The following is a 26,125-nucleotide window of genomic DNA, read 5'->3' as shown; positions in this document are numbered from 1 at the left end:
ACTTGCCACCTTTTGTTCCTCAAACATGAATGATCTTCTCAGTATTTATTTTACCACATAGCTACATATTCAGGAAAACAGCCTCCCCTCCTTTTTGCTGATGCCAGAGTTAAAATAACTAAATATAGAATATAACTGTATATTCAGGAAGGCTGTGTGTCTAGTGTCTGTGAAATCATGGCCTAACACTTCAGTATTCTACAAAATGTTTATAATGTTCATTAAATCCACCCATCTGATGAGGTTGTGAGATAACATTCTGCTGTCCGGTAAAAGATATGGGGAATGTGAGAAGAGGGAAAGGCTGAACTATATTAGTGTGGAGGGAGGAACAGGCCAACAAGAAATAGAGGGTTAGATCTAAGGAGTTCTATATATGTGTAGATCTTAGGAAGCTCAATACATCTGATTCTATCGTATAGAAAGATTGCAGTTTAGCCTATCAAGACAGCTCTTGTGCAAGGAAAATAAAACTATAATGTAATAATTGCATCCTCAAGGAATGATAGACATGACCTAGTCTTGCTTTCTGCTGTCATGAAGAAATGTTGAAAATCTGCCTTTATTTTTTTACATGGTCTCCAGGAGCTGGCAAGTGATCTTTATACCACAGGGAAATGGAAAATTCTATTTTTAACAGAAGAGGAATGCCTAGAGTCATGATGTCATTGTGTCTATTTCAGTGAATGTGCTTTTATGGTATTTACAAACAAAATCTGTAGGACATTCACCCCACAATCTCAGCTGCTATTGTTAATTATGGAAAATGTGCTCTGCATCAAATCTTTTTGTTCCCCATTGGAGAAACTCCTGTGCTCACAGCACTTTATCTAGTGCTGAAACCATGGCAACAGAGAGGACTATACTATAGAAAAAAGGGCAACAGCTGCATACAAGAAAGTTTATAGAATAATGTCTATAAAGAAAAAAAGACAAAGCTTTGTTTCCAAGAGCCATTATGCAGTAACACAAATATTAGAGGAGATGAGACCTTGTCCCAAATCTGGGGCCTAGATTGTGCCTGGTAACTATGGAATTTGAGTCTGAACAGAAGACGATGGATTTAAGGACCACAGGAAGGAGCAGTGTTTGTATAGTGGCTAGATTAGACAGATGGAATGGACAGGCAAGGCAGAGCTGGGTTTAAGTAGGGTAAGTACAAAGCAAGGTGAGACAATTGGGGTGGCTACAAGGCAAGAAAAATGTTGTTAAACTAATGGAATGAAGCATTGAGAAAGCCAGATCAGCCTAAAATGAAGAACTGTATAAAGAGTAGTGTCTCCCCATGGAACTTCAAGGTTAGCTAATAAGGCCATGGAGTGCAATGACAGCCCAGATGTCAGTCTTGCCCTTTGCGATCAGCTTTGGCTGGCTTAGTGAAGATCTACAGCATTGGTGGGGGTGTCTGTCACCAGCCAAATACAGATTGAGCATTCCTTATCTTGAAATCCAAAATCCAAAAATTACACCAAGGTGTGGCTGAGATAAAGACACCTTTGCTTTCTGATCGTTCAGCGTAAACCAACTTGTTGCACACATGATACATTTAAAATATTGTATAAAATGACTTTCAAACTATGAGTATAAGGTGTATATGCAAATTAAATTAATGTCATGTTTAGAGTTGGGTCCCATCCAAGCATATCTCACTGTGTAGGTTTATGCAAATAAAGATATTCCAAAATCTGAAGAAAAAAAATCCAAAATCCCAAAAACTTCTGGTTCCAAGCATTTCAGATAATAAGAAATGCTCAACCTGGACCAATCACTGGGAATCCTAGCTCAAGACCAATTTTGGTATCATACAGTTGGGTTCCAACCCCTGTTCAATCATGAGCCTCATTGCAGGATTGACTGTGGGATAAAATAGAAGTAACCCTGAACTCCTTGGAAGAAGGCTGGATTAAACATAGGCTTGGATCTAAATTTTGTTCAGTTGAAATCACAAGCATGTAAGTTAATCATGGACATTTTAGCTTTCATTGATATCAGTGAATCTACTTTAAACTTGGTAATGTCTGGATTTGACCTAATATGAATGAGTAAATTGATAAAACATGTAAGCTAGCCCTCTCCCTCAACCTTTAAATATGTTGACCATTGACTTATTGGGAGTGTAGTGTGCTGCTGCTGTGTAAATTGTCTGATGATTTTACTCTGTTTCAGATTGTGAGGTCAGCCACCACTAGTTTTCTATGTGTTGGTGAAGGACAAGGTTATACTAGTCTGTTGACCAGTTAATTTTAGGAGTTCTTGCAGTCCATGTAATTATGCAATGATGTCAATGATAACTCACACAGTGGAATATTTGTCAATTTTTCCCTTCCTTCATGATGTCGGTCAAATATAGCTAAAGTGGCCATGGTGGCAACAAATTAAACTGAGGCATCACTTGCACAATTTATTTTCCTTAGGGTGAAGGTGAAATCCCATTAATGTGTCTCCCTCTTATTAGGCACTGGTAGTATATTCTGAGTGTCTCTAAAATGTATATAGAGCTTTGAATCTCCTTTAGGAGAGATAAAGCAGGGTACAAAAACAACAACAACAACAACAAATATATCCCCTTTAAGAGCACATAGTAGCCATGGCAGTTATTTGAAGGCTAAATAGATGCATTTATATTGAAGAATAAATGTTATAATAATGATTTAATCAGAATTACCAATTGTTCAAATTGTTATTCTTGCACAGCAATGCACTGCTCGCATTGTCAAAGCATAGAGTTGTGAACATAACTTACATTTTCTCTTGTAATTTTGCAACATTTCTTTATTATTGGAATCTTCATTCTTGCTAAAATTACATACATTCTTTGGAAAATATTCAGAATTATAAACTTAACAAAACCCATGTAAATTAAACTGTGAAAGAACCAGTGGCTTTAAACTAATTGTTAATCTCAATTGGAATGGTCTTATCGAATCATTGGGCTTTACATAAGTGTTGATTTGCCATTCAGTGACTGATTCAATGAGAGCACTCTCATAGTAACTGGCAACTCGATTTATGCCACTGTGCACATAAACCAGCTATTTTTCTGGTGCTTACAGAAATTGCAAATGCAATTCCGGCACTGGTTTATTCATAATAGGCAAGACTGTCACTGTTTGTTTTTGGATATCTGATTTTCTATGATCAGCTATTCTTAAGACAATTACAAGCAAGCCAGTTTTGATCAGGTGCTTATCAAATTTTGTAGTCCTGGAGCTTCAGATACAGCAAATCATTCTCTGTGTTGCCCCTTCATTGCAGAGAAAAATGTAGCCAAAGGAAAACATCCATATAATAAATAAGAATTAAACAATGTGCCAGTTGAGGCTGTTCACATATAAATGGCTCTTCAGAGATCATTCTTTACACAAACCTGTTGTGAACATTTAGGTCCTCGAAAAACCACCTTCTTCCAGTCACTTTGATGAGACTATAATTTTCTTTTCATCCATCACTATCATCAGACTGGAAAGCACAGCTTGGTCACCGAAATGCTTTCTGCTAAGAACCTCATTATAAACTCATTTAATTGTTTTTGGATCTATTTTCCCACTGTGCAGTATATCTTGTTTATTTACTCAACAGGGCTCTAAACTGCTCATCTGAGAGTTGGCAGTGATTGTGTTTCCAAGAACTAAGGGAGGAATCTTCATTTTTCTTAAATAGCACCAAGATAGCACATATTTTGCAAGGTTTAATAACTCAGATGTATTTTAGGGTCCCACATTACTTGTGATACTAAAATTACATCCAGATGTACCTGGCTGTTAGGTCCCGTATAGTCACTCGAAGTATTATAGCCATATGATCATCACTGTCACATTGCTACATGCATATGGTAAATGCTGATTGCTGCCCATCTCTATTTACTCATTTTAAAAGTTTTACATCCTTTGAGCAGAAAAGTAAAATGTTCTCAAAGCAGCTTCCAACAATGCAAACACCAATGCATCAACACACAATATGTTAATAAAGGTCATTTTTAAAAAAATGTTAAAAATCTTTGCCTAGAAACAAGCTAAAACCAATGAGCAAAGACTGATGTTGTCACTTACAAGACATAGTCGAAAATAAATGAGTCAGGGTTGTTGTATGTTTTCCAGGCTGTATGGCCATGTTCCAGAAGTATTCTCTCCTGACGTTTCGCCCACATCTATGACAGGCATCCTCAGAGGTGTATGAGTCATTAAAGTCCTCCCATAACTATATGACAAGGCTTATGATCTCAGACCACACCTGGAAATGCATATCAGAGCTTTGACTAACTACTGAATAGCACTTTGTTGTTCTTCTCATGAGTGCTTAGAATCAGTATGGTTGGCACAATTCACATGTCATCCACATATAATAATAATAATACTAACAACAACAACAACAACAACAACTTTATTTTTGTATCCTGCCTCCATTTCCCTGAAGGGACTTGGGGCAGCTCACATGGGGACAAGCCTGATCAAACATGGGTTAAAAACACAATCAGCAATTTAAAAACATCATATTTCCACATAAAACCACATAAAATCACATGCCTGTCCACCACCAATACTCAGGTGTGTGTTCTGAAATTTCTGGAGAATGTTGAAAGGCAGCCCTGAGAAAAGTGCAATACAATTGAAAAGTCTCAGTGTCACTTCAACAGAAGCAGGGCCCTCTCCTAGCTAGTGATCCAACTTCAAAGTTCAGGAATAAACTTTCAAGTACAACAGGTGATTACTATATTCATGGTGTCATCATTCCATCTGGATAAGGAGTCAACTTGCTTGAAACATCTCCCCTGTCCTTGAGTTGCATTGCCTTCCTGGAAGATAACGAGAAGTAAGCTAAGCGTCATCTGTATAGTAACTGCATTTCCCAGTATTTTTGCATGTAGATGTGAAAAGGTATGAGGACACCAGTCAATGAACAGAATCTGGTTGCATAATGCAAGCAAACAGCCATACAGTTAGCAGAAGTTGTTCAATACTATCTTCTGAGACCATGACTCCTGGAAGGAGATGGGGTTAAATCCCTAAGCCCTGACAGTTGTCCACCCTAAACTGAAGAGTTGAGGAAAAACAGTAGCAAAATATTGTGTGCACACATAGTATAGTATAGACAGAAGAGACACCTCTGTGTGTACCTTCAAAATGGTATAACACTATGGACCTATATCAGTCAATTACAACTGTGTTCTTTATCAACATACCTTACCCACAACCCTTTCAAAAGCACCACAGTATTCAGATAATTAATCAATTGCTCAGGCAACAGAACTAAAAGCTATTAATGAACTAACATCCCTTTTGTTACTTGACTACTTTCACTATCCACGTCTATAGCAGAGAAAGCCATGACAGGTTTAATTTCACACTGTTTATTTCATCCACTTAACAGCCACTAACCCTTTGCTGGTTTGCAGGTGTTATTAGGATTCTGACAATTTACTAGCAACTTGACTCTTAGAACTCAGCTAATTGTTTGACCTGTGGGCATCTGCTTAGATGAGAAATATTCAGTGGCAATTAAGCTTATGTATTCTATTTTCCCCAGGTTTAGTGCAATAAACACACAAAACCTTTTCTACCTCAGAATACAACGATGCCATAGCAGGTCACGTTCCCCCCCTGTAATTTTAGGATTTCCATCTCACTTAAAGTCATTGATTGAACTGAGTGGAGCCTTACTGATCATGATAGAGATGCAACTGCAGAGAGAGAATGTTATTTTATCCAAAATGTATATATTTGTGGTTTCTTAAAAATTGCTTTCTAGCTATTGACCCAATTTCTAGCCTCACACATGCAGGTCTAGAGATTTCTTTGATGATGGATGGTATTTTTCCTTAGCAGGTGTTAGAAAGCACAGCAATGTGTTTATTACCAGATTTGCTTACATATGGTTCTTTTGGCACATTCAATGTTGGTTTCAACTATCTGCAGGGCCACTTTGTGAGGGCAGCTGTTTGTAGCTGACCTTCAAGAAGCATGTGCATTGCGTGTGCAGGAATATACATGTTAAGACATTATTCTCCTTAGTAGGCACAGATGAAGAGCTGAGTCGGGACTTATACTTTAGAGAGGGTTGCACCACCCAGTTTTGGGCCAAGGGCGGCACTGCATTGTGACAGTCAACATGTTGGGTGACTGGAAGAGATGTCACATTACTCCTAGACAGGCCATTTTATTCCTGTTTCAGGCAGTGATGAAATTTCTGAGCATTACAGAGCTGCTGGGAGCAGCTGCACATTCACACTACATGATTATAGGACCACGATTCAAGTTTTGTATTCTTATGAAACCTTGAATTTTGTAGTTTAGTGAGTTACAAAGAATTCTAAATATTCCTGTTAGTCGCCATCAAGTAGTCTTTTTTTCTTTATAAAATTTTTATTTGATACATCCCAACAATTTACAATTTTTGCCATACATGACTTATTTCAGTATACATTATTCCAAAAGTAACTATTCCTTATATGACAATTTAAATGATCCATAGAAATGTATCACCCACCACCACCCCGCCCTCCCCCCATTACCCCCACCCCTCTGGAACAGCAATTCAAAATATTGTCATTGCATCAGTTTAACTGTGTGGAACGCCTGGTTTAAGGTTCTATATCCTTCGTCTCCATCTATTTTGTCTGTTAGCGCTGACCATTTCCTGAACCAGTCTTGTTCTTTTGGGCTGTTTGTATATTTTTCCCTTTGATTGATGAAGTCATTAATTATATATTCTGATATGTACGCCCACCAAGTTTCTACATCCCATCAAGCAGTCTTCAACATATGGTGATGCTGTGTCCAAGGACTTTATCACAAAGGTCTATGGATTCACCACAATCGTGGCAAATCCATGGGGAAGCCCTCCCATTGCAGCCAACGGTCAGAACATTTTTTTTGTTAGCTAGATGAAAGTTCATGTCGTATAGGCGCCCCATTTTCATTAGCGGGAACAAATACGTAAATGAGACAAAATGAATGAAACTACACAAAATGAACAGCAATTCCATACAAAAGCACAACACTAATATCTACTGATTTTTTGGGATTTTGTTTTAGAATTTTGACAAAAAAATTCTTTAAAGCACAACAGCTATTTCATTGAATGTCTCTCTCTGTATGACACACAACACAACACATTAATAACCAATAGAATTTCAATTTAGGATTTTCCTCAGTCCAGCACAGATTTACTGTACTTACTATTATTGAAGTATCAGTCAGTCCTCTTCTTTGGAGTTTCAACAAGTCATTGGAACTCTGACTGCTACTAGGAGGAACAAATCTTTCCCCTATCCTAATTGGGGATTTCTGATGCTGAGCAGAACTTTGGGAAATGTAGTTTAGGGCAGGGCCTTTTGAATTATTTGCCATAGGGGTTCTCACCTTCCCAAATTACATTTCCCAGTATTCAGTGCTCTCTCAGTCTCTTTCCCAGCTCACTCAGTTCATCTGGCTCTGCTGCTTTCCTCTCCTCATGGCAAGAAGCAGACTATCTCTTCTTAATTTAAAGAGGAATGGCAGCTGTTTTGACTTCACCTCACCTGAACTACCAATGAAACTGACTTCCAAGCATTACAGAATTCAAACAAAAAATATTGGGTGAGTTTTGATCTTTAAGTTTTTGTGTAGGTTCCCCCCACCCCCATGTTTCTTAACATCTGTTCTTATATGTAAAACATATGAATTAGATATAACTATCAATTTAAAAATGAAGATTTGCATACCCCTAATATATAGTACAACTTATTTGCAGGACCATCACCTGTGGTTTAATTTATCAATGTCTGACAAAATATGTCATCTCTAGACTTTTTCTAAGCTCTACAGAGTGACTATGGTTTTTTGGGACCAGACATCATTCATTTCAATAGAGTTATTATCCATCAGTATGCCCGAGCCCAGGAATGTATTCCCTGTGGTTATGGGAGCTGTATTGTATAGATTTGTATTGTAATTGTGTAAACTGCTTTCAGACTATAATGTATAATCCTTTTTTCTATTTAAAGCAACTCAGCTGAGAACTGCATATTTGGAGTCGATGAGTGTAAATTGTAGGGGTGATGCAGCTATTTGATCTGGTTCAGGATTTTGACCCCTTGTTGTTAACAGCTTGTTTATTTTAACTTTGGCTGTAATGTGGGTGGTATGTTGTATGTGCTAAATGTGTTTGCCAAATGTTTTGATACAGCCGATAGGCTAATCAATAAATCGTATCCTCCTTTTCCCCCACAAAATGGCCATGCTAAAAGAAAAGAAAAAAACAATTTTATTGCTTGTTTGATTTCTGACTTGGGGTTGATCTTGTAAGACACATCACACAGAAAGCCACAAAGAGAAAAGAATGAGAAAACTGTGTGTATTGAACTGGAGGGTCTCCACCTGTTGCTCAATCACCTATTTGTCTATGTTATTCATATTTACTGAGCCTTTGTGCCTCATGAAGGATAAAAAAGTGTGGATTAAAAAATGTTGAGTGAAGGATTATAAACTGGATCTGACGAAGTGAAAAGAATGTTAGATTCAAAAGCATTACCCGAGAGCAACACAAGCTGTGGACTTGGTTCATGACAGCAGTGATCCATTTAGCTAATAAAATAAAATAAAATGCATATACCTTGCCGGCTTCTTTGGCTAGTTTGTATTTGCTCTTAGTATTCCAGATTTATACTATAATCCATGTAAATCAAAGCAAACCATTCATTTCATCTCATTTTTAAAAAACAGTCTGATAGCTATTAGCTAACCTTGTTATGATTCTTTTAAGCAATTAGGATATACCATTTCCCACTTATATTTAGTGGTAATGCTTACACTTAAAGTCTGACTTTAATTGAAGCTTATCATTAAAGAAAAATGAAGGCATACCTATGCTTTTAATTTTTAATTTTAAGTTTTAATTTTTGTTCCTGGTCCATAAGACATTGACCCAATAAAATAGTTAAATGTATTTGAATGTTAGCTTAGGATCAATTCTGTCCACATGATGGAATTTTTCATAACATGGGCTTGGAATGTTAGACCCCAGACATTATATGCTTTTCCTGCAAGAGTTCATGATGGAAAACATATATAAAAAATTTAAAGGAAGTAGGTAGAATAAAAGTAGGAAGATAATATTAAGAGTTACACTTGCCTGTATGTTCTTCATGTGACTCTACCATTGTCACTTTGTGTTCTACATGTTTTTAAAACAATCTTTCCCTGAAGAAGCCAGAACAAATGTTCTTTGGGATTTGTGTTATGATCAACATGACTGTCAAGTGTAGTGGGGCTTACTGCCAGGTAAGTGAGAATAGGATTGCAATGATAATCTCAATGTTTGCTCTGAAACAGTCAAAAGTGATGCAGAATGTAATTCTATAAAGCTTTCTTAGATTTAAATCCCATGACTACTCCCAAGTAGGTTAAATTCAACAAATCTGTGGAGTTTATGTAGGCAATTCATTGTTGTTGTTGTGTGCCTTCAAGGCAAACTGATCACAAGGTTGTGTTGGCAGGATAAATTCAGCAGGGGTTTGCCTTTGCCTTCTTCAGAGGCTGATGGAGTGTGATTTGCCCAAGATCACCCAATATCTGGTTGTGGCCAAGCAATGATTCAAACCCTCATCTGCCAAAGTTCTAGTCCAACAAACCAGTACAACAAGTTGGCTCTCTTGTATTTATTTACCATTCAATGTGTCTACTCTAGGCTTTTACATTCAGATTTGTTATCATGTCAGTATAATTCACTTTTCATTCATCATTCCCCACCCAACACTGGAAAAATTGCCTTTTGGAACTGCAAGTTCCAGAAGCCCAGATCCACATGACCATGGCCTATAACTTTGTCCACTGTGATTCTCCTTGTTCTCTGAATTTGGATAGCTACTGAGAAGAAAGAAGGAACTTCCTGCACTTCTAAGGAAACATGCATAGAATGAAAGTTGAAAGTCAGGAGGTCCCCAAGACTTATAAGAATATAAATAAAGCCATGCTAGTGAAGACCAAAGGTTTGTTTATTCTACCATATAGCTCCCGCAGAGGCCAACCAAAAAGGAGCGGCACTCTCTTGTGTCTGTTCTCCAATACTGAATGGTGGAAGAGGTTCTGAGAAGCACTTTGCAATTGGAATGCTGTTGATATCTTACACACATGTAGGTCCCCTATGGAAGAGATTGCCCAAGAAGGGCAGTAGCAGGTTGGACTCATAATTTACAGTTACATATCAAAGTTTCATATAAATCAACTGCATTGTTGTATGCACCTGAAGAAACGTATGAATTCAAAAGAATAGATGTGAATCTTGTGGATTTCAAAAGATGCTTGTTTCAACTGTTGTAAGCCATCCTTTTTCCCAAATTGGTAAAAAAATGTAGGACAACAACAACAACAGCAGCAATACATGACCCCAAACCAGACTTATAAAAATTCTTGAAATATTCATTTTACATATTCCAAAAAGTGATCTGAACCGGTTAAATGTTTTTCTGAATGAAACGATCTAGAACACTAGTCATGCTTGCAAACAGATATAGATTTTTGACTTTCTATTCTGAAAGCTAACTTTTATTTAACAATGTTTTCTCCTTAGAGCGTGACATGTTTTCCTGCTCCCATAGGGGTTTTCCTCTTTTCCTTAGTGAAACCCTCTTTAAAAAATATTCCTAATAAAAATAATGTTTAACATATTAAAAACAACCCAAGCCTTCTATTAGCACAATTAGAGCACAGAAAGCTTCTAAATTGATGGAAGAGAAGACACTTTGTTAACTAGACAAGACAGCTTGAATAGCCACCATTTGCACACTTAGTTCCTTCTGCCTTCTGGTCCACACATCAGAGGTGGTGCTAAATTAACTTAGTTAGAAAAGATAATTTAATTTCTTCTGATTAAGTGCCAGGAATAAACTCTATGTGACTGACAGGATATTTTAATGAGCCCAAAGCCTAATGAATCTTCTCCTTCCCTGTGTTAATTAGAATTTCAAAGAGAACTCTGGAGGGACCAATTTCTTGGGAGTGTAAAGAAGAGCCTTTTGTTCCAAGTCTCCCAAGTTGGCTAACACATTTGCTACCTGACCTTGCATCTGTTTGGTTAGCCATGATTCTGCTTACTCAGATAAGAGGCTAGGAAATCCAGCAAAATACTCCCCTCTGTTTATTGCTCTTCCTGGCTCAGAAGAAGAAATATTGTTGGAGTGATCACTGAAAAGAAGATAAATGTCCCATGAAATGGTCTGGCCTCCTCTACTCTAATCTCCAAGCAACCAGGCATGCCAGCTGATGAGAGCAAATACTAATACATTCAACAAACAGACAACCAGCAAAGGCCTTCCTTTTGCCATCATGATCATGATTCATGCCACTTGGTGGCCAGCAAGACAAAATTAAAAAATGCAGTGCCATTTCACTGCTGCCTTCACCCTACCATTATGGAATCATTTAAGGGCACAGTTAAGCATTGATCTAGTCTTGGATTGGAATGCTTGTAAATTTTTGAAAACGTAAGACTTTATCAAAATTTGCAAATGTCATGATATTTGGGATGGAAAGAACTTGAGATTTTTTAAAAATAGCTGTGGGAGAAACCAGGACTGTCAGACTCATCCTTCCAGGCCTAGGGCTGTGAATGCTTTTTAAATCCCTGTGTATTCAACCATGTGCTAAATTAGGATCACATCTGGCTTTTTTTTTTTTGAAGGAGAGCTCTACATCTGTATGTTTCACATGACAAGGAAGAAAAACATGCTTCTCTTTGTGGCAGGAACTACCATGTCTATTTGACTGGTGGGAAGGAGGAAGAATTTAATTTCAGTTCCTTTTGGAGGAGGAGGAGGAGGAGGAGAAGGAGAAGGAGAAGAAGAAAGAGGGTGACAATATGAGAAAATTACCATAGTTCACAATTTTCAATCTGGACAAAAAATAACTTTAGTTTAAAAGGTTCAAAAATGGGAGAAAACAAAACTGACAGAATTCTCCACCCCTAGATATGTCACAGAGAGCATCCTTTATTCTCAAATCATGCTTCAGCTGTGAAAATTGTTAATCTGGTATCAAAGCATAGTTAGGAAGGCAACTTTCAGTCTGAGCATTTTCATCTTCCATTTTTCTTTGTCTCCTTCCCTACTGGAATTGATCAACAATTTTTACGCCTATGCAAAGTAATTACTCGTTTCTGTATGTATTTCTGGTTGTGGTCGTAATTATCCAAAGTCATGAATAAATATAGGAAAATGGTGCAATTTTTGGAATCAGCAGGTCAACTATATCCAGATATAGGGATTACATTTGAGACACCAAAACGTGTGGTAGCCAATGTTACTATATTTAAAGATAAATATCACTGGAAATATCACTTGAATTGATCTTAGAAGCATGTGATTGCTTCACATTCAACTTCAGATGGTACAATCCCACCTTAGTGTACAGGCAGTCCCCAAGTTATGAAAAAAATAGTTTGTTAGAGTTTGTTTGTAAGTTAGAACAAGAACATTTTAAATGTAACACTAGCTATATATATATACTCACACACATATGGATACATACACACACATGCATACCTATCAGCTTTGGCTGGCATAGAGAAAGGTTAACAGCCCTGTGGGTGTTTGTTTTGCTATCTGTGCCCTTGTTCAGAAGATTTTATTTCATTTTCTGTCCCTGTGATAATTAGATTTTGAAACATTTGGCTTGTTGTGAAAATAAGGATTATTGAGAAAGACATCTTTTCCCCATGATAACTCTTCCAGGAGGTTTTTTTTTTCATGACAGGAGTGACTTGAGAAACTGCAAGTCACTTCTGGTGTGAGAGAATTGGCCTTCTGTAAGGATGTTGTCCAGGGGACACCCAGATGTTTTACCATCCTGTGGGAGGCTTCTCTCATGTACCTGTATGGGAAGCTGGAGTTGACAGAAGGGAGCTCACCTTGCTCCCCGGATTCGAACTGGCTACCTTTCAGTCAGCAGTCCTGCCAGCATAAGGGTTTAATCCATTGCATCAATTGGGGCTCCTCTTCCAGGAGTGAATTTCCCTTTTTAGCGGTGGATTTCTCTCATTTCTCATTCTTAACTATGACTCATTTTTTTAAATTGGATGTTTGTAACTCAGAGACTGCCTGTATTAGTTACATTTCTGGTTACTGTATTCTGCACCATTTGAAACATCTTTGTATCATTTAAAACAAAGTCCATTAAATAACATCATTATAATACAGCTGGAAAATTACTAGAGCATGAATAATGTTGACCAGACTATTCCTGCTTTTTTGCAACTAGCAGATATTGTCAAAGCTAATAAAAGGTATGCAGTTTAACATCCTTGTTTCTAGAAGGAGTGTAACTATGGTAAAACCATAACTGTGGTTTGCAAGTGTCATACAAAATTTTAACGTGCAGATTTAGTCTTCAAATTAAATAACTAATTAACAGAACTTTGGAGAAATAGGTTCAGAAATTTAATGAGGCTCTTGTCTTAATATACTCATCTCTTATGAGCTTTTGAAATGGTGGAACAGCAATAAATATCAAATGGGAAACCAGAGAAATATACATTCTTGGAATCCTAGAATTATACTGAAATTATGATATTTGAAGAGTCGATAGTTTTATATAGCGGTAGATTTTTTGAATTCATGTTGATTTGGTTGGCCTTATGGAGCCTCAGTAGAATAACAGTCATTGAATCATCCTTTTTATGTATTAGAAATCAATATCATTATAATCTTCTCTACCCCCTATTATGGTTTTTACTTCTTTAAGTATGACAATTTTGACAATTCAAGGAATGGACAAAAACCAGTCATCTTTCTGCACCTGAAATATTTGGATGGCATTTTGGCATAAATATATGTGTGTTGATGTGCCTTCAAGTTGCCTGTTGGCTTATGGCAACCCTGTGAATTTTTCGGGGCAAAGAATATTTAGAGGTGGTTTTGCCAGTTTCAACCACTGAAATATAGCCTAGAGGACCTAGTATTTGTTGGCAGTCTCCGATCCACATGCTGCCTGGGGCTGGTCCTGCATAGCTTCCAAGATCTGGTGCCTTAAGGTATTTAAGCCCTTAGCATGAATAAATTCACTTGCATATATAACATAAAACGAAAAGGTTGTATTGTTATATAGCCCACCATATTAGCCCTATTTGTCTTATAGATGTGTTGGCTAAAATGAGAACCCAGAATGGTCTCTAGAAAAAAGAAAGCTAAATATGGGAGCAGCATAGTTCAGTAGGGAATCAAATAAAACCAAGGTCCTACAAACACGCATTTCAGGACCTGGGACAGAGCCCATGATTTATTCTACTTAACTGAGCTATAATTTTTCCTGAATCTGTCTCTCAGCCTCTGCTTCCTTGCTGAAAAGCATGGAACCTTAAAGAATAGCTCGCTTGTGTGGAGCTTAGCATTGTTTCTTACCTTTTCCATAGCTTTGCCAAGCATGCTGCCTATCTTGGGGAGGAAATATCCATTTTTAAACATAATTTTTATTGAGTACATAGTAGCACCATCTGTGATTAAACAATAAACATCTATTGTGTGTATACACTGTAAATATCGAAGTATTTCTATTTTCTCCATTCACCTTCTTTACAAAGTTAATTCTTCTCATTACATTTTTTATTTTTCTCCTCCAGTCCTCTGCCCTCCCTTCACCATCTCCCCAGCACATTTTCCTCTGTATTTATATCTTTATCCATGAACAGTTTTCTTAATTTTTGTTCAATGTCTGTACTAGCTTCACCATCCTCTACCCATTTCATATAAATTGTCCATTCCTCTTTAATTTCTTCTATTTTATCCTCCTGTGTATCTTCTCAGACTATACATGTTCTAATATCTGATTAGACTTGCTCAAATAAATAGTTATCCCAACTTTCCAAATTTCATTTTGTTTCATCTCTCCATCCCCTTACTATTACCACCTTTCCTTTGCTTTAAATAAATCTTGGTTCTTCGCAAAAATGTCTTTGTTCCCTATTATTGACATTAATGTGAATTCCATGTTTTGAATAATTTCTCAATTTAAAAAGTATCTTATTCCAAAAAGTTGTTGCGTTTAGGCATTCCCATGTGTGTATGTACCAACCTTTCTCTACTTTACAGTGCCAACATATTGGGTTTAGTCCTATTCCCATATCTTCTAATTGGGCTGGTGCTCTGTACCATTTCCAGATAATTTTCTTTCTAACTCTTTTTATTTTTCCAATTTAATTTTCTTAACCCCCCTCTCTTTATTTCCACTAGATTTTGTTTTGTAAGGGCATTTCCTTCTGCCATTTATTTTGTAGTGTTCTTACTATATATTCTTCATCTTTTATCATTATTTTATATATTTCTCCTGCTAATCCTTTCTGCTTTCTGTCCTTTTGTGAGTATACTTTCCAACTTGCTTTCTTTGTCTAAACATTCCCCACATTTCCCCTATTTAGGTTTATTGTATAGGCACAATATCTTTATCCAACTTTTATTTCTCACTTTTCCTATTATCATATGGGAAAGATCAATTGGGAATAAGAATAGGGTTGCACGCTGGGGGTAGCAACCCTTTAATAGAATCGACCTTAAGATTCAGTCATTAGGAAGAAAGTTCATGAGTCTCAGATTCAGGAAGCTTCAGTTTGAAGGCCCTTGTTTGTATATAGTGTTAGGACTCAAAACCAATGTCTCCTCAAACTGTGGTACATTCTGTGATAATCTGTACCCCTTGTGTCAAAAGTATTTCTAAAAAATTTGGGGGCATGACATTATGCCTGTATATGTAGTTTTTTCCTTTACCAAAACAGATATCTGACTATCTATCTATCATCTATCATCTATCTATCTGTATTTCTATCATCACTGCTGCTCTAAAATGGATTTCTTGAATAGGGGCAGAATTCTACTCAATTCTACTAATGTATCATTTGTAAATCAACCTCTTACAGGTAGTTTACAAAGCTGATCAGTGTAGATTTTTTTTCTCTCCACTACATTTGTAAGACCACTAACAAGTTATTTCTTAGACTGAAGTGTCAGCAGCAACATAGTATCTTTAGAATCTAGAATATGGGAGGGAATCTTTGCCCTCAAGATATTTGTTATGCCAGTTCCCATCAGCCTCATCCAGCATGGAAATGCATTATGGGAGTTGTTCAAACATCTAGAGAGCCAAAGGTTTTCACCTCTGATCTGCAGTGTTACAGCAAACAAAACACTGTGACAGTCCTTGCTTGGCTGTATGTGTTCTTTCTTGTACACTTTGTCTGCTATTTGATTATGTTTTTGAGGATAGAAAAAATAATAAGAGGACACTTCAATTGGCTGAATTAATGCTCAAAATGTTAGACAGGATTTCACCCCAAACAAGTCCTTCTCCTGGTTGTTCATAATAAAGGTAAATGGGAAAGAAAACACAGATATCCATGTAATACAGATCCATACGAGGAAGTTCAATAGTCCTGGCAAGAACATCTCTATCACAAATTGTACTCTAGGCATGCATCAATTGCTACCTAAGGAAAATTGCTAGTTTTATTGAAACTGTTTTACTTGTCTTTAAAATCCTTCAGATGTTTGCTTGAACTTCAAATCACCTGAGATTTCTTCTTAAGGCCAAATCATGACACTTTATTCACTGTGTTGGAATAACTGTCCTTCAACTAACTATAGACATTTTAATGTCAGTGTAGGGGGAGGAAGGCAGAATGGCTACTGTCCTCACTACGAAGATGCATCAAAAGAGGTGACTCACTCCTTCTTTGTTTCCTTCTCTCTTTCTTCCTTCATTTGGTCCCCCTTGAAAAACATATTCTTTTCCTCTACAAGGAATGAAGGAAGTCATGCATAATGACCTACATGGCCTAAGCACAAGCATGATGGAAATAGTTGTCCAACATTTCCTGAACAGATCCCTTACCTCTACTTTAAAGTAATTATATGTTATACACTTTGACTTTAATCCTATTAGTTTGTTTCAACTAGAGTACTCTCTTTCAATCAATTATTAAATGGTGAGTCAATAAAGGGTAAGTTTCACCAATCCAGGAGATCTACTCTACTTGAAACAATAGCATTTAGGCCACCATTTTCTATGGAAATGGACTTCTGCTACTCTTTTTGTGGAGTTTTAAAAAATTCCCCCAATATATTCATCTATAGAATACTCCTCTATTGGATATCTAATTCATGGCGAAGAAGTCAAATCGAACAGAATAGGCAAAATAGGCAGCCTTACTGGATCAGGTCATATCCCTAGCATCAATTTTTGAGGTGGGGCTATATAGAATTCCTACCTGAACCCAGGAAAGATGTTGGTAGTTTGTACCAATAATGCTGGGATACATGGATTGATAGGACTTACACATTAAACCATCAAATCATTCATAGATAGATAGAGATAACAAACAAACACATCTATTTAATCAAAACCATTTAACTAACAGGCAGCATAAAAACAACAAAGCTGCACACCATCATAAACCCATTACACTCAATTTATAAAAATAGTCAAGTTTTTACTTGGCAGGTAGAAAGACAGCAAGAGGGGATTCATCCTGGCCTCCTTATTGAGGAAGTTCCAAAATATGGGAGCATCCATTGAGAAGCTCTTCACCTTTATCCCCATCAAACATGCCTGGGAAGGTGAAAGTATGCAGTAGGCGCTATGTTCCCAAGATCCATTTTGTCTAATATCCTGATTTCTGCAGCAACCATCAAATACGTCTGGAAGGACAGCTGTCTCTAGAAACCCAGGAAGCTGTTTTATACTTAATCATTACTCCATTTACCCCAATGCCACTTCTAACGGTACTAATACCATTTCCATCTGTCTGCTTCCCAACAACTGGAAAGCAGAGGCATGCAGCTTTTGAACTTGGAGGCTGAATACAGGGTAGGCATCAACTCTTTTGTTCTTCCCTAATTGTGTTGACCAGCTAAACACTTAAATGAGCTCACTGGAGTGGCATCCTTAGATAGCAGAAGAGGCTTTGTTCTCACAGTGAAGTGCTGGGAGATGATGATTTAATTAAAACCTTCATTGTAATCCTTTCATTCCTTTTGCCACTGCAGCTCTGTAGTTAACATTCCTGGGGACAAACATACACACACACACCATAAACACACAGCCAAAAGGAATGCAATAATAAACCTCGAGCAATCTCCTCTAAAAGTTTGTGTGTGTCTTTTTTTATTGACTCGCCTGAGAGACCAGTTTCCTCAATGGATCTCTCTTGTTCTTTGTCAAGTCAGGGTCCTGCTCTGAATTTGCACAGCGAAAAGGGCACGGTAGTACATATTCATGAAGTTAGTGGCATTTATAGCTCTAATAATATTTATGCACTGTCTGCTGAATGGTATTTGACAGGGCAAATATTTACACACAATATTGCTGACAGTCTCACTAACCATGAACAGCATTATCTGAGGAAGAATCAATACTCTGTTTTAATTCCAGCATCCTGACAGCACATCCTGAGCTACACAGCTAGGAGGAAGAATCCCAGCCAACTCTTCTTTTTATGATGTGGATCTGATCTGAAGAACTACAGGCTATAGTATAGCAAAAGTCTGGGTGAAATACTTAATGACATGGAGTTGCACCATTCCCATACGGGTTTTGACATCATTATCCAGGGGATTTTCTTAACCACCCACAAGGGTAGTTGATCATGTGAACCTGGGTTGGAAGAAACATATAAAAGCTGCTTAGATTTAGAGCCTAAAATGATACCTTTAAAGACTCAAATTCCCATCATCACCGGCTGGTTTGGCCATTAACTATGCTGTCTTGGGGAAGGAGTCTGGAAGTTGTAGTCTAAACAGGCTCGATCAAGCTTTATTCAGAAATACCAATATTAGTGTATACAGAAGATGGGCAACATCCACTAATCTCACTGGATGCTTGCCCCTTCAGGAAATGTGTAAAAGGCTGGATTATGGTGCTCAGTAAAGATGTGATGAAAGCCAGTGTGATGCAGTGATCTGAGCGTTGGACTACAATTCTGGAGAACAGGGTGCAAATCTATGTTTGGCTTTGGAAATACACTGGGTTTATTTGCTCTAAATAAGTCTAGCCATAAAAACTTTATGGTATGTTTGCCATAGGGTGTTTATAGGTCAAAAGAGACTTGAAGGCACATGACAAACACAATAGCATTGTCTGGCTACAGGGTAGAGCAAAATGAGGGTGTTACAATCCCAATTAATTCTGCTTCCACCTTCTAAATTTTCTTTGAGTCTTCAAATTTTAGCACTGCAGTAACTTAAAACTTCAGTTGTGAAAAGGGAACAGAAAAGATTCCTACAGAATGAAAACAGAATATATGAATTCAAGGTATGAACAGTTTTCAGTGTCTCACTTTCTGCAATTGTTCACATTTTGGGAATGAAGAAAAATAGTATGGGAAGAAGCAGAATTCTGATTTGGGAGAGCAAGGTCTTTATTTTGACCCTCCTATGGAGAAAGACTATTGTTAGAGCTGAAACAATCGGTTGTTTTTGCTAAGTTTCATCTTCATTCAAATTTGCTGTGTCCCAACTCCTCATCAGCCACGGTGGCACAATGGGTTAAACCCTTTTGCTGGCTTAACAGCTGACCTGAAGGTTGGTGGTTCAAAACCGTGAGATGCAGTGAGCTCCCATCTGTCAGCTCTAGCTTGCGGGGATATGAGAGAAGCCTCCCAGCAGGATGGTAACACATCTGGGTGTCCCCTGGGTTATGTCTCTGTAGACAGCCAATTCTCTCACACCACAAGCGACTTGCAGTATGTTCTCAAGTCACTCCTGACATGATAAAAAAAAATCAGCTTGTGATTTTAAAATAGTCTATATTGGGGTTGTTAAACTTTTTCAACTCATGATCCCTTTCCAGCAGATAAATGTTTATGTGATCCAGGATATATAGGTATATAAAATAGGTAAAAAAATCAAACATTTACAGGTAACAAATCAGCATTTGCAAGACCTGCTAAACTGGCTGTTTTTTTTTTATATAAAGCACAGCTGAAGCATTTTTTGCAGAGTCTACTGTAAACATGGTCTGTTGTTACTAATAACATATTTCACCATGTAATTCCAAATAGTCACACTTCCCTGACTATTACACCGTGGTGACTATTATGCGGTGACCCATGTTTTGCAGTTACAAGGCTTCCCTCAGTTGCCAGCCAAGATGAACCCCATAGTTGCAAAGGGTACAGGTGCATGGGGAAATGAGGCTTCAGCAGGGAAGCCCCGTAGTTCCAATCAGCAGGCATGTGGGCAGGCAGGTGTGACTATTATGCAAGGAACTTCAAAAGTTCCAATTTTGGCACCACAAAAATGAGGATGCGACATATATGCAGCAGCAACTATCATGTGAGAAATATGGTAGATTTGTGTAAATGTCCTTTAAAAAGCCTTTTACTGTTGCCAAATTTTAAACAAACCCCATTTTTATTTATGGTGACTTCATTTGGGGTCACAACCCACTGTTAAGAAGCTTTGGTTTATATAACAATTTACCTACATTTTGGAGCATATTACTCCTAACAGATGTAATTTTTCCTAACATAATGCATTGTTGTTCACATTTTCTTTATATACACATTTACAAGCATTTTGATGGGTGACACTGCAGACATTATGAAATGTGAAAGATTTTTCTCCATCTCTTACTTCATATCCCATTAAGAGATGCTTATAGGTATCTTGGTGCAAAGAAGTTTTTATTTTGTTTTCAAATAAAGAGGAAAAAATAACTCAAACTATTAAAAAGGGGGAAAAAGAAGGAAAAGATGGGAAACATCACAGAATGTAGTATGTAAGTTATGGAGCCATGTTAGTTAAATAGTTCTACACATGAATATATTGTATCATCAAAGACATAGAGGGGGAGGGAGTATCATTATACATATTCTTTAGTATAGGGTGGAATTGAAGTAAAAGAAAAAAAAAGGTTTCAGCTATAAGCATTTTGATTACCTCAGTGGAAACGAGATAAAGGAGGAATGTATTTACTCGAATCTATTGTGCCATTGAATGTAATGCACACCTCCATTTTCAAAACCGTGAAACTAAAATAAATATTTGCTGGGGAATATAATGCGCAGCAGCTAAAAGTGCACTCCAGATTATTTGCTTTGAACTGGATTATCTGGCATTGTAGCCTCAGACAATCCAGTTCAAATCAGATAATATGGGTTATCCACTTGGATAATCTGGATTATATGGCAGTGTAGAAGGTGCCTAGAAGGGGCCTTAGAGAAAGCTTTTAGGTATTAAAAGTATCTAAAAGTATCTAGTATTCCTTCAAGGAATGCTTTGTATAAGGAAAGCAGAAATATATTCATGTACACTGAAACTATATTCACCTTCTATAAAGCATTTGAACACAATAACAGCTATAATCCAGTTCAGTCTTGAAACATGGGATTTGTCATCTAAACCCAAATGCTAAATTCTGACTCTCCACAAGCAGATGCAAATTTGAAATCTCAGAATATATCCTTCCCACTCTCACAAAAACTTATTAATGGGAGGGAAAGAGATATATCTTTAATATGAGTTGAATTGTCTTGGCTCTGTCTCCTGATGGATGACGGAAATGAAGGAGATGTTATGGAAAAGGAAAGATGGGGCTCTGGAGGACAAAAGCTAATAAGTCAGCACCTTGGAACAATTTGAACAAAAGAAGCTGATGTGGGCACATTTTTGGCCATTGGGATGAATTGTATGGCAGTATTGCTATGGAAACAAGACGAAAGTCTTCAAGCGAGACAGTACCAAGCATTTAACAAGTGGAGATCTGTGAATCTCTGGCACCTGGTGGTGTATATGTTTGATCTGTGAACAGTGAAGGGAAAAAGTTCAAGGACCAAAGTCTATTCCCAGCTTGCCAATTCATCACTGTTATCGTATATAGCTAGTGATTGTTCTTGCTGTGTTTGAAAGTGGGTTCCTATGTGCTGAAGATAAGAAAGGAAGAGTGGGAAAAAAAAGAGTGAAGGAAGTGACTCACATGGACTTGCTGCTAGGAATGCTTCAAAGTAGCTTGGGACCACTTCAGATTTGAACTATGGAGAGATAATATTTAATAACCCAACCCTCTTAAATTTACACTTATGTGTCCATGTTTTGTGCTTTTGTTAGACAGACTGGGTAACATAATACATAGCTCTCCATATTCTTTCTGTGGCAGCAAGTCTTCATAATGTAGAACAGATGTCATAAGATGGAGGTATCTTCACGTCTGTTCTTGAGGCACAATTGTATGCTGCCATTTTGATTAGTTGACAATGGCAGCTATAACTTAATTGGAAGACATCCACTTTTACAAGCTACAGTTCGCTTCATTTAAAGAATATTTTAATGTCAAGGAATGGATTTGCTTAGGGCATTCAACCAGAGATGTGCCAGGTGAATGTGTGTGTGTAAATGTGGGAGGTATCAATTCCACTCACTTCTTTCCCCCTTTTCCTTTTATTTCTTTCTAAGATTCTTTTTCTTTTCCTTTTTCTCTTTCCCCTTTCTCTACTCAATAGACTGGTGAGTGAGGGACAGAAAAGCCTTGCCAGAAATTTCTGAGCTGACAGTTTACAGAGTGCTTTTGAAATTAGGCCAAGTCTACATGTATTCCAAGGGCTCCAGATTGCCCACTCATTTCCAGAAATTACTTTATTGCCAGCAACTACATGGATATATCTAATGCCAGTGATGATACAGTGCTTCTCAGACCTCATAATTACTATTATATAGCCACCCATACCCTTTTACTTCTGTTACTTAAAGAGGAAAGAATACATTTCCACCTGCTATTTCAAGAACAAAAAAGGTTGTTGATTGCCTTGGGCAACAGTTTGTAGAAGTGTTTGAAACATTTGTTTGAAACTCCCAGAATTTTGGTTGGTGTATTCTGAGAGTTGTGCTTGAAAGTCATGCCTCCTACCATCAGCCCTGCCCATTGTTTTTTAAAAAGAAATTGAATTGGGTGTGCCATTTTAAATCCCTGCAAAAAGTATCAAAGAATGAAACATATGCATTTCATAAGAAGAGTCCACATTTGTGGTTTAGATTTTAACGTATTTGATTTTTCATAGATACATTTAAAATGCTATTTCCAGTAATCTCTAGATCTTCCAGATCTTCTATGGCCAAATTCCTCCAGTTATGCTGGAAGAACTAGATATTTCTACAGAGAATATCTCATTAGGAATCTCTATGTTCTCATTAGGATCTCTCTATTAAGTCCTCCAATGTGATTCTATGGCCAACTTCCTCAAGTCATGCTGGAAGACCTAGGCTGAATCTACACTGCCATATAATCCCGATTATCTGATTTGAATTGGATTATGAGTCTACACTGCCATTGGGCTCGGGCTGTGGCGCAGGCTGGAGAGCAAGCCAGCTGTAACCAGCTGCAATGAATCACTCTGACCAGGAGGTCATGAGTTCGAGGCCCGCTCGGAGCCTATGTTTGTCTTGTCTTTGTTCTATGTTAAAAGACATTGAATGTTTGCCTATATGTGTACTGTGATCCGCCCTGAGTCCCCTTCGGGGTGAGAAGGGCGGAATATAAATGCTGTAAATAATAAATAAATAAATAATAATGTGCATTTCATATGGCAGTGTAGATGGGGCCCTAAATATTCTTAAAGAGGTTTTCTCTTAGGTAAAAAAATAGCAATTTATTTTTTGTGTATTTTATGTATTTTAAATTGTTTTAATAGTTCTGATTATTGATTTTTAAAACTTCAAATGTTTAATCCTATGTTAATACTTTTGTGTTTTAGGTTTTAATTCATACATTGCTATGCTGTTTTATTGTTAGTAGTTTTGAGTCTTCTTTGGCAGAAAAAAGTGAGGTATAAATACTACTACTACTACCAATAATAATAATTTTACTCTTTCATTTTTACAGGGGTCCTGTGTATTTAATCCCAGTGAATGTGGAAGGATGACTGTATAAGTCTAAAATGTATGTATTGTCACACTTTTCCAGATCTTGATGTAATTCCAACCTTGCCCTTGATGTTCCTGAAATTGGCCTCCTCCTTAATGAGCCTGACATTATGGGAGGTCTTCTTTTCATACGTCCCTCTTGGTATAAGTGAAGACTTCTTGCTATCTTGTGTCAATTTCAGTGCTACTGAGCTTAATTCAACAAATTAGTCATCGTGGTGAGTGTTCCTTCTTGTTAAACTACTTGTTAGTTTGAGGTTTTATAGAGTATAGATCAGTTTCCTTTGCAGCCATGAACTTTGCTGACTCAAAGAAAAGTGATCTTGAACAGTCCCCAAGACAGATGTAGTTTTCCTGCCTTAGTGCATACAAATCGCAACCTATAACCAATTAAACATTTATTTTCTCTCTTTTTTGCAGTAAACATAATTCTAATTCAAAATGTCAATACAGAGCTTTTCACTTTTCTATACTGTCTGCATCCCAACAAGTTGATGTGGAGAGTTAATAAAACGAAGACATCTGGACTGGTTAATTGAGCTACACCTATTCACTTTACACAACACGCTGTATTTTACATACTTGTGTTATGTGTTCTAAAAGTAAATGCTTTCTATTCATACATTTATAAATTTATATTGCAGTTTTATGTAATTCATATTTGCTCAGGATTCATACCAAGAGAAAATGGGAAGACCTCTGGCTTGGCTCAGAATAGGTGAAACATCTTTCCAGGATGCTTGCTAGCAGGTCTGATTGAATCTTATTCCTGAGCTACACCTGTGTTTATACTTTGTTATTTATTTATTGCATTTGTATGCCACCTTGCTACCAGAGAGGGACCCAAGGCACCTTCCAAAACTGTCATTGACAGCTTGGAAAGTGTGGATAAAGAGATGCTAGTGGAAGACTCAGTGGTAGAACTGGAGCCAGCAGTACCCAGCAGCTCCCTCAGCCAAGCTCTGAAGTAGCACCCATGGAAGGAGCTACTACTTCTCAACCTGCAGAACAAGTGCAAGTGAGTTCCTCTGAGCAGACTGATGAAGAGTCAACTGTTCTAGCTTTCATGGGTACCTGTGAAGAGAGAGGTCTCAGCTGCACAGTTCCTAGCTGAGAAGCGTACCAGCAATAGGTAACACCTATAGACTTAAGATTTAAGGAGCTCAAGGGTGGCACCTTGATGCTGGCTGCAATGTCAGTTCTAGAAGCTGCAACCTTGGACTCTTGCTATCTTGTATTCCTGAATTTTGGACTTACTCTTGGGCCTTGGCTTATGGATTATGATTTCAACCTTGTACTCTGAACATATAACAGCTGGTATTCAGCTTCTCTGTTGTGTATCCTGCTAAAGTTTGCATCTGTGTTGGACTACCAGCTTGATCTGGGGCTGTTGACTAAAGCTCTGCTGGTATGATGAAGGTATGGCTAATATTCCCTGATAGACCAACACAATCCAGTAGAATGGCTGATGTTGTCAGATGGCAAGTCCTATTATCCTGATCAGTGGCCATGCTCATGGAGGTTCATAGGAGTTGGAGCTCAGGGCCCCTCTACACTGCCATTAAATCCAGAATATCAAGCCAGATAATCCACATTATCTGCTTTGAACTGGATTAACTTCAATTAGTCCAATGCTTGGCAGCCTTGCTTCTAACTGGAGCTAATCATAGGAACCCACCTGCTTCCTATGCTGTTGGCTGCCATTTACCTTCTGGACCCAATTCAAGGTGCAGGTGATCATCTACAAAGCCCTGGATGGTTTGGGACCCTCCTACCTTTGTGATCACCTCTCCCCCTACGAACCTGCATGATCTCTTCATTTGTCGGGGGAGGCCCTCCTCTTGCTCCCACCTCCATCAGAAGCATGGTTGGTGGGGACGAGGGAGAGGGCCTTCTCTGTGGTGGCCCCCCGGCTCTGGAACTCGCTCCCCAGGGAAATTAGGCAAGCCCCCCACCCTGGTGGCATTCAGGAAGAGCTTGAAAACCTGGCTCTTCACACAGGCCTTTGGATAAAGATTGCCCTTCCCCACAACAATCATGTTTCATGACCATTTCTGCACCGGTTGCACTTTTTCCTGGTTAATTTGATATTGACTCAGGGTTTCTCCCATCCCATATAGCTCTCCCATGAATCTTCAGCACTTTATCAGTTACCTCGAGTTTACAACTTTTATAAGGTGCACTTTACCTAGTCTGTTATTACAACCTCGTTGGTTTTAATTTCATGTTTTATTAAGTCTGTTTTTTATTTCACAA

At 37.8% G+C, this 26,125-nt stretch overlaps 1 protein-coding gene across 3 annotated transcripts in view; it reads right to left on the bottom strand.

Annotated features, from left to right (window-relative positions):
* The window catches only part of raly (RALY heterogeneous nuclear ribonucleoprotein), a 305,333-nt gene that overhangs the window by 139,284 nt on the left and 139,924 nt on the right, over positions 1-26,125 (bottom strand). The gene's annotated exons all lie outside the window — the stretch shown is intronic.

Source organism: Anolis carolinensis, chromosome 4, assembly GCF_035594765.1.
Source record: "Anolis carolinensis isolate JA03-04 chromosome 4, rAnoCar3.1.pri, whole genome shotgun sequence".
NCBI classification, from domain to species: domain Eukaryota; kingdom Metazoa; phylum Chordata; class Lepidosauria; order Squamata; family Dactyloidae; genus Anolis; species Anolis carolinensis.
The sequence above is the reverse complement of the archived record's forward strand: the minus strand, read 5'-3'. Positions and strand labels throughout refer to the sequence as shown.